Source organism: Pan troglodytes, chromosome 5, assembly GCF_028858775.2.
Source record: "Pan troglodytes isolate AG18354 chromosome 5, NHGRI_mPanTro3-v2.0_pri, whole genome shotgun sequence".
Lineage (NCBI taxonomy): Eukaryota > Metazoa > Chordata > Mammalia > Primates > Hominidae > Pan > Pan troglodytes.
In genome coordinates, this window is record NC_072403.2 from 12,713,042 (window position 1) to 12,724,742 (window position 11,701).

The 11,701-nt window shown below is 44.9% G+C and overlaps 1 long non-coding RNA gene across 1 annotated transcript; it reads right to left on the minus strand.

The window, feature by feature from the left end:
* Positions 1-885: 885 nt before the first annotated feature.
* On the minus strand, positions 886-4,690 carry LOC107975247 (uncharacterized). The gene is made up of 3 exons (XR_001718656.2): positions 4,320-4,690; positions 1,669-1,790; positions 886-1,408 (listed from the first exon to the last, which is right to left on the minus strand). It is a non-coding gene; the product is annotated as an uncharacterized LOC107975247 (long non-coding RNA).
* Between the last annotated feature and the right edge of the window lie 7,011 nt (positions 4,691-11,701).

Genomic DNA, 11,701 nt, shown 5'->3' on the forward strand with positions numbered 1-11,701 from the left:
GTGTTAGGTACATCCACATTGTTGTGCTACCATGACCACCATTCATCTCCAGAACTTTTTCATCATCCAGAACTGAAACTCTATGTTCATTAAACAGTAACTCTTCATTCTACTTTCTGCCTCGATAAATTTGACTGCTCTAGGTAATTCATGTAAGTGGGATCATAAAGTACTTGTCCTATTGTGACTGGCTTATTTCACTGAACATTGTCTTCATGGTTCTTCCCTGGTGTAGCATGTGTCAGAATGTCATTATTTTTAAAAAGCTGAATAATATTCCTTTTTCTGTATAGACCACATTTTGTTTATCCATTCATCTGCTGTTAGACACTTGGGTTGCCTCCACTAAGGGTGGTTATTGTGCATAATGCTGTTATGAACACAGTATGCAGATGTCTGTTTGAGTCCTAGCTTTCATTTCTTTTATTTTTTATTTTTTTATTTTTGAGACGGAGTCTCGCTCTGTTGCCCAGGCTGGAGTGCAGTGGTGACATCTCGGCTCACCGCAACCTCTGCCTCCCAGGTTCAAATGATTCTCCTGCCTCAGCCTCACAAGTAGCTGGGATTACAGGCGCCTGTCACCATGTCCGGCTAATTTTTGTATTTTTAGTAAAAACTGGATTTCACCATGTTGGCTGGCTGGTCTTGAACTCTTGGCCTTGTGATCTGCCCGCCTCAGCCTCCCAAAGTGCTGGGATTATAGGCATGAGCCACCGCGCCTGGCCCTAGCTTTCATTTCTTTTGGGTATATACCAAAAGCAGCTGCACCATGTTACATTCCCATCGACAGTGCACAACGGTTCCAATTTCTCCACATCCTCACCAACACTACTTTCTGTTATTTATTTTTAAGTTTTTCATAGAAACCATTCAGAGAAACCATGGTTATGAAGCAGTATCTCATTACGGTATTTATTTGCATTTTCTTAATGATTAGTGATGGATCGAGCATCTTTTCATGTGCATAGTGACTATTTGTATATCTTGTATGGAGAACCACCTGTTTCCTTTTTTTTTTTTTTAATGTGGCTACTAGAAAATTTAAAGTTACATGTATGGCTCACAATGTATTTCTACTAGACAGCTCTAGTCTAGAGCAAATAAAGGTACAGCTCCTACCATACGGAGTGTTTTAGCAATGGAAGGAATCCTGTTATTTAGAATGTGGCAAATGCAGTTCCAATTAATTATCTCTGAGTTTCTTTCCAGGAATAATATTTTATGGTCTCTTTCTCTCTCTGCTCTAAGGACTTAACCTACTGCTTTCATGTCAAAGGAGAAGAAAGGAATCATTCCCCCATACAACGTGGAAGACCCAAAGGTTCAGGGGATCCTTCATCTCTGTAGAGTGGACTGGCTCTTCTGACTGGTGGGTGTCTTGGCTCCAGAGCTCACCACTGTCCTGTACCTGGGGGAAGAGGCATCCATGCATATAAATTAGGCTGATAAAAGTTTGCACCTTCTGAGGTTCCAAGGGAGGGACGAGATACCATCAGAATCAAGTCCCTCAGGCTGGACACGGTGGCTCACGCCTGTAATCTCAGCCCTTTGGGAGGCCGAGGCGGGCGGAGCACCTGAGGCCAGGAGTTCGAGACTAGCCTGGCCAACATGATGAAACCCCATCTCTACTAAAAATACAAGAACTAGCCGGGTGTGTTGGGTGGGCACCTGTAATCCCAGCTACTTGGGAGGCTGAGGTGGGAAAATCACTTGATCTGGGAGGCAGAAGTTGCAATGAGCCAAGATCATACCACTGCACTCCAGCCTGGGCGACAAGAGCGAAACTCCATCTAAAAAAAAAAAAAAAAAATTTAGTCCCTTGGTCTTGGGGTGGAGACTGCAAGTTTGTTCTGCTAAGATAAATGCATTTCTTGATTCTACAAGCCATCCCACCCACAGAGGCTGCTCCTAACAGAGGCTGCTCCTAATGGATTCCTGGGAATCTCATGCTACATTTAGTAGAAGAAAGCTGTCATCATTTTCCACCATTGAACAGTTATAAGAATGGGGTAGGCTCCAAAGTTACTTTTCATACGTTTTCTTATTTCCTCTGAGGAAACAGCATCACTAGCCCAGATTTCCTTCCTTTTATCTTGTTTAAAATCTCGCAAAGGCATGACCCACCATCAGGATTGAGCTTGGCACTTACAGAAAACCCACAAATGCTGTGGCCTAGAACTTAATTTCAAAGGTAGAAAGAAGAAAAAGAAGAAATTTTGTGGAAAAAGCAAGAACTATCATGATGTCTGTCACTTTTTCTTTCTTTTTTCTTTTCTTTTTTTTTTTTTTTTTTGAGACAGAGTTTTGTTCTTATAGCCCAGGCTGAAGTACAATGGCATGGTCTCTGCTCACTGCAACCTCTGCCTCCCAGGCTGGAGGGATTCTCCTGCCTCAGCCTCCTAAGTAGCTGGACTACAGGCGCGCCACCACACCTGGCTAATTTTTTGTATTTTTAGTAGAGACGGGGTTTCACCATGTTGGCCAGGCTGATCTCGAACTCCTGACCTCAGGTGATCCCCCGGCCTTGGCCTCTTGAAGTGCTGGGATTACAGGTATGAGCCACCACGCCTGGCTGTCACTTTTTCTAAGAGGAATACATTTGCAGCAGACCAGCCTTTGCAATAGCTGTTAATGTGGCTTGAAAGGAAAATGAGGACAATATTTTAATGTCAGATAACAAAGTGGAAACCAGGCAACACTATGATCTGGTCACCTATATGAAAAGATAATGAAAGAGTAATATGAGGTAGAATATATTTGAATGTATTGAAGGAAAATGCTCTGTAAACATAGGCTTTATAGTTTATGTGTAAAATATAGCTTATAGAAATGTTATTTGCTGGCCAGGCGCAGTGGCTCACGCCTGTATTCCCAGCACTTTGGGATGCCAAGGCAGGAGGATGACCTGAGGTCAGAAGTTCGAGACCAGCCTGGGTAACATGATGAAACCCTGTCTCTACTAAAAATACAAAAAATTAGCCAGGTGAGGAGGTGGGCTCCTGTAATCCCACCTACTCGGGAGGCTGAGACAGGAGAATCACTTGAACCTGGGAGGCGGAGGTTGCAGTGAGCCAAGATCGTGCCACTGCACTCCTGCCTGGGTGACAGAGTGAGACTCTGTCTCAAAAAAAAAAAGAAAGAAAGAAAAGAAAAAAATGTTCTTTGCTATCTAGATTCATATAAATACAGGGGACTTGATATCTTGGAAATAATAGTGACTCATGCCTTGATAAATCCTTTTATACCCTAAATTTTTGACCCTGTAGTAGAATCATCTAATTTCTCTGTAAAAGAACCATCGAATTTCCCTATAATAGAATCATCTAATCTCCCTAATGTCAGTGTCCTCATCTGAAGAATTAAAGATATAATTTGCCCTACAAGATTTGGGGGATTTTTGTAAGAACCTATTGAAATAATAGATGTATGAACATTCTAAAAAGTTACAAGTGAAATAAAAATGATTTTATAAGAGTAGTTCATTACACTAGATTTCCTATCACACTGACTGAGAAAACACTGATATTCATGGAAAGAAATGAGAACCTGTACCAGCACTGTTGAAGACTGAAACAATATGGGATTTCCATCCATCCCACCAATTTACTTGGATCATCTTTTTAGGAGGCTTACAGGGAAGTTGTGCATCATATAGTTTATATTTAATATACAGAAACTTTTCTTTAAGGCAACCTGAGGCTGGGCGCGGTGAGTCACACCTGAAATCTTAGGACTTTTGGAAGGCCAGGGCAGGCAGATTGCTTGTGCAGGAGTTTGAGACCAGCCTGGGCAACAGAGCAAAACCTCATCTGTACAAAAAATACAAAAATTAGCCAGGTGTGGTGTGGTATGCGCCTGTAGTCGCAGCTAATACGGAGGCTGAGGTGGGAGAATCACCTGAGCTCAGGGAGGTTGAGGCTGCAGTGAGCTGTGATTGCACCACTGCACTCCAGCCTGTGTGACAGAGTGAGACCCTGTTTCTAAAAAATAAAGAGACCTGAGTGAGGGTGGGAGAGAGTTAACCAAAGAAAACTGAAAATAATACTAGAACTTTCGCTATTATGGGCAGAAAGTTTCCTGCAAGCAGCAGCCAAGTTCCCAGAGAGGAAAACAGTGTGTGTCTGTGTGTGTTTAGCTTCATAATCACAAAACGCTTAGGTACTATGTTCTTTTCTCCAATCTTCCTTCTTTCCAAAAAAAAAGAAAAAGAAAGCGAATATGGATGCAAGCAGCAGAGGTCTCAGAAATCTTCAGGCAGTTCTGCCTGAATTGCTAAAGCAGGGAGTAGCTGAGGGCCTTGCAGCCCATTCCTCTAGTACCTGTGGCATCTGGGGCCTGCAGCAGGTGTGGCGGTGACGCGGGTTATTTGTTTTCCAGGGTCAGGTTGGCACATTTCTAGCCCAGGGCTCTGGGTAAATGTTTAGATTTCATTTTCTGTCTGGTGTTCAACTCCTAGGCGTCAAAGGCAGGCCTCTGCATGCTGCTGCCCTCCCACGTCCTTTGTCTCCTCCCCGGGGCTGGTGGGAACACTAGAGGTGAGAGGAAAAGGGAGGGGAGGGAGTGGACGCTTTGCCGAGATTCCAGCTCTCCTCAAGAGCCGCTTTCCAAGCACAGCATCCTCCTCTCCCTCGCCCTCTCTAAGGAGGGCTAGCAACGCCCCAGTACTGGGAATGGGGCTTGTTTACACAGCTCATTATTCTCGCTTTGCAGTTGCTATAGCAACCACCAGGGGTCAGTTTCTAGAAGGAGAGGAAGTTCCCTTTTGGGGAGTTAGCCTTCCAGCCCCTGTGCAAAGCGCAGCTGAAAACAAAAGCCGTAGACACCCATGAAGGAAACACATTGAAAAGCTTCCTATGAACGTAAGCATCCTTTAGGGCAAAAACCAGAGACGCCACGTCTCTCCCTTGCTGAGAGTCTCCAGCACAGCTGACGGCAGAATGAAGGTCTGACCCCCACACGGGCCAGGCTTTCCTCTCTCCCACGATCCTCTCACCCCTTTGCCCTGTCTTAACGGCCTGGAGACATTCGTTGGTAGTTAAGATGACAAGGGCGGCTACCTGGGTTCATTTAAAGTGATAAGTTTCATTAATATTATGTATTAACTGAGGACCGGGAAGATCTCTGTGAACTGGTACTATTCCCATCTTCTTCCTGAAGGGAGACGCAGCACCGCATCAGAGCAGCGCGCCCATCTCAAGATCCACACCCACGAGAGAAGAGCCGCGCTGCTTCTGTAGAGCTTGCTGGGAAGACCCCCCAGGACGCCTGGCCAGTAAAGAGTGGCCAGCACTAACCTGCTTAGCTAACTTGATTTAGCAAACAAAAAATACAGATGCCTAGTTAAGTCTAACCTTCACAAAAACAAGGAATTTTTGTGTAAGTCTTCCACGTAGCATCTGGGCCATATATACAGTAAGTCTGTGTAATCCAACATAAGCCAGTCCTTGCCCTCCTCCTCACTGCTCATCATCGCCTCCAAAAACGTATAGCAGATTGTATAGCAGATGTATAAGTTCTCTCTTACAAGCAAATAAAGTGCCAGCTTACTGTTCAGGATGATCTAACCCTTGGACTAGCAGGCTGATCATGAAAAAAATGAAAGGGAGTGATTTACATATATGCAAATCAGAGGCCAGGCTAGCCAGACATGTGAGTTCACTAATCTTCCCTCAGATATAAACACCAGCATGAGTTACTTGATTGGTAAACAGAACTCATTTTGTGAATTATCTAAAATCAGTAAAGGGTAATGATTTCTATTTGTTTGAAAGGAAAAACATTTGTACTGTATATGTGTTTAAAGGAATAGACCAAATTTGTTTCAGTGCTACACACGTACATGGAAGAAAGTCATATTTACATTTATCAAAGTCACACTCTTCCCAGCATTTCTTTTGCTAAGGTTTTACCACTTCTTCACCAAGAAGGTTGGCTCAGTGAAAGTTTTACTGAATTTTGTGGAAATTCTGGAAAACCTAGACCGTTGTAATGCTGTGTTGACCCTATATCCACGAACCCAAAACTTAAGGCAAAAAAAGTTAAGCATAAACTTTTATGAAAATAGCAGCTGTAATACATTCCATCAGGTCCCCACCAACTCAGACTGCAGACTCCCACAAGCTCTAATCCAAAACAGGTAATTAAAAGAAAACTGTAAGCCAAACATCAATAAAAATGTTCTCACCTGTTGCTAACTCTAAAAATCTCAATATAGATTTCAGAGAGAAAAAGTGTTGGTTTTAGAAGCTGATCCTTCTAAAGCCCAGAACACTGAGTTCTAATTTTGTCTCTTCAGTGTCTGATTGTGACCTCCGTGGAAGTCTGTGGAGAGTTCTGACTTGGTCTCCCCGTGGGCAAAATGCAGATACTGAATTTTATGTGTTCTTCGCCTAACCGAGTGTGTAAGAATGTCTATACTTAACACTGTGAGCGCTTCAGACAAAACGCAAGAAGTACAAATTTCTGCCGTTCACCTTTTAAACAACTTTAGAAGTTGGAATCAGTTGGTTTAAAGCACTTAGAAATAACTTCATTTTGGAAACCCTATTTTCATTTATTTAAGCCAATAGTCCCATAGTCCTTTCTTTATCGTTAATAAACCCTACATTTGAAGCTCAAGCGGTCTGACAGTATCTCTAACACCATTCAACAGCTGTTAGATGGGATAATCACCTGTTTATCCTCATGTCACTAATTCAAACGCTAATTGCACTCTAGACTTGGTTTATTCCCTTACTGAAGCCAGACCAGGTGTGCAAGACCCTGGAAGGATGCTGCGGTGTCATGGAACTCCAGTTTCCAGTAGTACAGACAGAACAGGAGAACACACACGCACCCTTGCACAAAAATCAGCATGTCGCCAACTGTGAAAAATTAGAAATTACCTAAGTGACAGATCACAGGGAAGTAAACCAAAGGAAACCAGAGTACATAATATCATGCAATTAAAACATTTGTGTATACAGTTAAACACGAAAAACACGACCATATTGAGTTAAACATAAAACTGTCTGGAATTGGCGGGTTCTTGGTCTGACTTCAAAAAGGAAGCCTCAGACCCTAGCGGTAGTAAGTTTTTTAAAGGTGGCGTATCCGGAGTTTCATTATTACGTTTAGGATGTGTTACGAGTTTTTCTTCTAGGTGGGTTTGTGGTCTTGGTACCTCAGCAATGAAGTTGCGGACCTTCGCGGTGACTGTTACAGCTCTTAAAGTGGTGCGTTTAGGAGCTTTTTTTCTCCCATTAAGGCTCAAGTAAGCTTAATGTTAGCTTCAGAAAGCAAAGCTACAAACCTTCACAGGGAGTATCATAGACTCACAAAGGCAACATAGTCCCACAGAGCAAAACAACAAAACTTGCACAAAGCATGAGACAACCCGAACACGTTCCCACTACCAGCTTGGACAGCCTGCTTTTATTCTCTTATCTGGCCCCACCCACATCCTGCTGATTGGTCCATTTTACAGAGAGCCGAATGGTCTGTTTTGACAGAGTGCTGATTGGTGCATTTACAATCCCTAAGCTAGACGCAAAGGTTCTCCACATCCCCACTAGATTAACTAGATACAGAGTGTGGACACAAAGGTTCTCCAAGTCCCCACCAGAGTAGCTAGATACAGAGTGTTGATTGGTGCATTCACAAACCCTGAGCTAGACACAGGGTGCTGATTGGTGTGTTTACAAACCTTGAGCTAGAGACAGAATGCTGATTGGTGATTTACAATCCCTTAGCTAGATGTAAAGGTTCTCCAAGTTCCCACTAGACTCAGGAGCCCAGCTGGCTTTACCCAGTGGATCTCGCACTGGGGCTGCAGGTGGAGCTGCCTGTCAGTTCCCTGGCGTGCGCCTACACTTCTCAGCCCTTGGGTGGTTGATGGGACTGGGCGCCGTGGAGCAGGAGGTGGCACTCGTCGGGGAGGCGGGGGCTGCACAGGAGCCTATGGAGGCGGGGGAAGGCTCAGGCATGGCGGGCTGCAGTCCCGAGCCCTGCCCCGTGGGAAGGCAGCTAAGGCCCAGCGAGAAATCAAGGGCAGCGCTGGTGGGCCGGCACTGCTTGGGGACCCAGCACACCCACCGCAGCCGCTGGCCCAGGTGCTAAGCTCCTCACTGCCGGGGGCGGCAGCGCTGGCCGGCTGCTCCAAGTGCGGGGCCTGCCAAACCCACGCCCACCCGGAACTCTAGCTGGCTCTCAAACGCCGCGCGCAGCCCCGGTTCCTGCTCGTGCCTCTCCCTCCACACCTCCCTGCAAGCTGAGGGAACCAGCTCCAGCCTTGGCCAGCCCAGAAAGGGGCTCCCAAAGTGCAGCGGTGGGCTGACGGGCTCCTTAAGTGCTGCCAAAGTGGGAGCCCAGGCAGAGGAGGCGCCGAGAGGGAGCGAGGGCTGTGAGGACTGCCAGCACGCTGTCACCTCTCAAAACTTATGTAAACAATATGGAAAAATATTTTGCACAGAAAAAGAAAAAATATGCTGAGAACTAAAATAAATCAATTTTTAAAGTACTGATTAAAAGCAAAGACAATCGTAGGAGTCAGGGATACATCAGAAGTTCCTGCTTTTTACATTCTGGAAGAGAAAAACAAAATACAAGTACAGAACTCATCAATAAGATATATTTGTAGAGTGATGATCTTAAGAAAATTTACAAAGGGCTATGGGGTAAAGGGTCTGCTTTAGTTTGGGTGTTGAGGGAAGAACTCTCACAGAAAATGCGAACAATGAGAAGCCCCAAGATAGGAGTGGGCTTGGCATGGTGGAGGAATGGGCACAGGTTGGAGTGCAGTGAGCAGGGAGAGTGTGGTAGAAGGTGTGTTTGGAGAGGCCCCGGGAAGAAGCAAGGGACAGGTGCAAGGGTGGAGGGAGAGACCAGAGTACCCCGCTAGGGCCAGATGTGCAGGATAGAGCATGGGCTAGGGTGGCAACCATGGAGATGGATTCAGGTAATTTTTTGAGGGTAGAACTGGCATGAATTGCTGATGAACCAGATTTGGGGTGGAGGAGAGATGGGAATACTGAATCAAAAGAGAAGAATCTCTTATGACTCCTAGATTTTTGGCCTCAACAACTGTATCGTAGTTCCACTCATCAAGCTGAAAAGGACTCGTGTAGGAACAGGTTTGTGGTGGAATTTTTTATTATTATTATACTTTAAGTTCTAGGGTACATGTGCACAACGTGCAGGTTTGATACATAGGTATACATGTGCCATGTTGGTTTGCTGCACCCATCAACTCATCATTTACATTAGGTATTTCTTCTAATGCTATCCCTCCACCAGCCCCCCACTCCCAGACAAGCCCCGGTGTGTGATGTTCCCTGCCCTGTGTCCAAGTGATCTCATTGTTCAATTCCCATCTATGAGTGAGAACATGCAGTGTGTGGTGGAAAATTAAGAGTTCTGTTTAGACAATTTTATGTTTGAAATGCCTGTTAGATATCCCATTGAGGATGTCAAGTAAGGAGTCAAGAGGCTCTGAAGTCTGCCTGTCAGGGAAGCATCAGGGCTGGAAATATTTTGGAAGTCACTTGCATGTTGATGGCTTTTAAAGCAAGATACAGTATGGAACAATGTAGACAGACTACACAGAGAAGAAAGGCATCCCACAGCAGAACTAGAGACTGGGCTCAGGAGAAAGAGCCAGTAAAGAAATGACAGCAGGCACAGTGGCTCACACCTGTAATCTCAGTGCTTTGGGAGGCCGAGGCATGAGGATCACTAGAGACCAGGAGTTGAACACCACCCTGGGCAAGATCCTGTCTCTACACAAAAAATTTTTTTAACTAGCTGGGCATGATGGCATGTGCCTGGAATTCTAGCTAATTGAGAGGCTAAGGTGGGAGAATCATTCGAGCCCAGATGGTTGAGGCTGCAGTGAGCCAAGATCACACCACTGAACTCCAACCTGGATGACAGAATGAGAAGCTGTCCCTAAAAGAAGAAAGAGAAAGATAGAGAAAAAGGAAGGGAGGGAGGAAGGAAGAAAGAAAGAAAGAAAGATAGTGAATTAGAAGGAAAGCTAGGTGAGTATGGCATGCCAAAACCAAGAGAAAAAATTTAAGACAAAAGAAAACAGTAATGGTATGAAATGCTGCTGAAAGTTTGAGAAATAGTGAGAAGTTACTATGGTTTGGATAATTGTCCCCTCCAAACCTCATGCTGAAACTTATCCCCAATATTGGAGGTGTGGCCTAGTGGGAAGTGTTTGGGTCTTGGTGTGAACCGCTCATTAATGCCCCCCTTGGGGTGAGGGAGTTCTCATTCTATTCGTTCCAGAGAGAGCTGGCTGTTGGAAAGAGCCTGGCACCTCCCCCATTCTTGCTTCCTCATGTGCCATGTGATCTCTGCACATTTCCCTCCCATTCACCTTCCGCCATGAGCCTGATGCCCACAGCTGATGCCCAATCTTGAACTTTTCCAGCTCTTAGAATTGTGAGCCAAATAAACCTTCTTTCTTTATAAATTACTCAGCCTCAGATATTCCTTTATAGCAACACAAAACAGACTAAGACAGAAGCTTCCTCTGGTTTTGGCAACACAGTGATCCTTACAAGATCAGGTTCAGTGGAGTGGTAAGAGTGAGAAGAATGGGAGGGGAGGCAGTGGGTTCAGTGACCATAGATGACACACATGAGTGACCCTTGGAGCAGATCAGAGAAACAGGCCAGAGCTAGAGCTGTGCCAGCTGGGTCAAGGGAGAATTATTTTAGGGAATGATTTCAGAGCACACTTGAATATTGGTAAGAATGATCTAGTAGAAAGGATAAAAGAGATGGTGGAGGAAAGAGAGAAAAAGAAGAGAGATTACTGAGAAGCAAGCAGGATGGAATCCAGAGAAGGTAGGATTTGGCCTTGATAGAAGCAGGGAAATTTCATCCATCATAGCAGGAGAAAAGACCAGAAAGAACTGGCATAGATGTGGGTAGACCAGGAGATCTGGAGGGAACAAGGGAAGGGGGTTCCTTTCTGATTGTTTCCATTTTCTTGATGCATCCTAAAACAACATTGATATGGTTTGTGTCTGTGCCCCTACAAAATCTCATGTTGAGTTCTAATTCCCAATGTTGGAGGTGGGGCCTGGTGGGAGGTGTTTGGGTTATGCGGGCAGATCCCTCATGGCATGGCGCGATCCTCACAATAGTGAATGAGTTCTCCCAAGATCTGGTTGTTGTAAAGTGTGACACCTCCCACCCCAACTCTCTCTCTTGCTCTGGCTCCTGCCGTGTGAGACACCTGCTCCCCCTTCACCTTCTGCCATGATTGGAGGCTCCCTGAGGCCCTTAACAGGAGCCAAGCCAAGGACCAAATGCAGCTGTGTTCCAATAAAACTTTATTTATAGGCTGGGCACGGTGGCTCACGCCTGTAATCCCAGCACTTTGGGAGGCCGAGGCGGGCAGATCACGAGGTCAGGAGTTTGAGACCAGCCTGGCCAGCATGGTGAAACCCTGTTTCTACTAAAAATACAAATAGCCGGGCATGCTTGAACCTGGCAGGCAGAGTTTGCGGTGAGCCAAGATCGCACCGCTGCACTCCAGCCTGAGAGAGAGCGCGAGACTCCATCTCAAAAAAATAAAATAAAATAAATTTTAAAAACTTTGTTTATAAACGCTAACATTTGAATTTCAGATAATTTCTATCTTCATAAAATATTCTTCTTTTGATTTTTTTCCAACCATTTAAAAGTAAGAAAACTGTTCTTAGTTCATG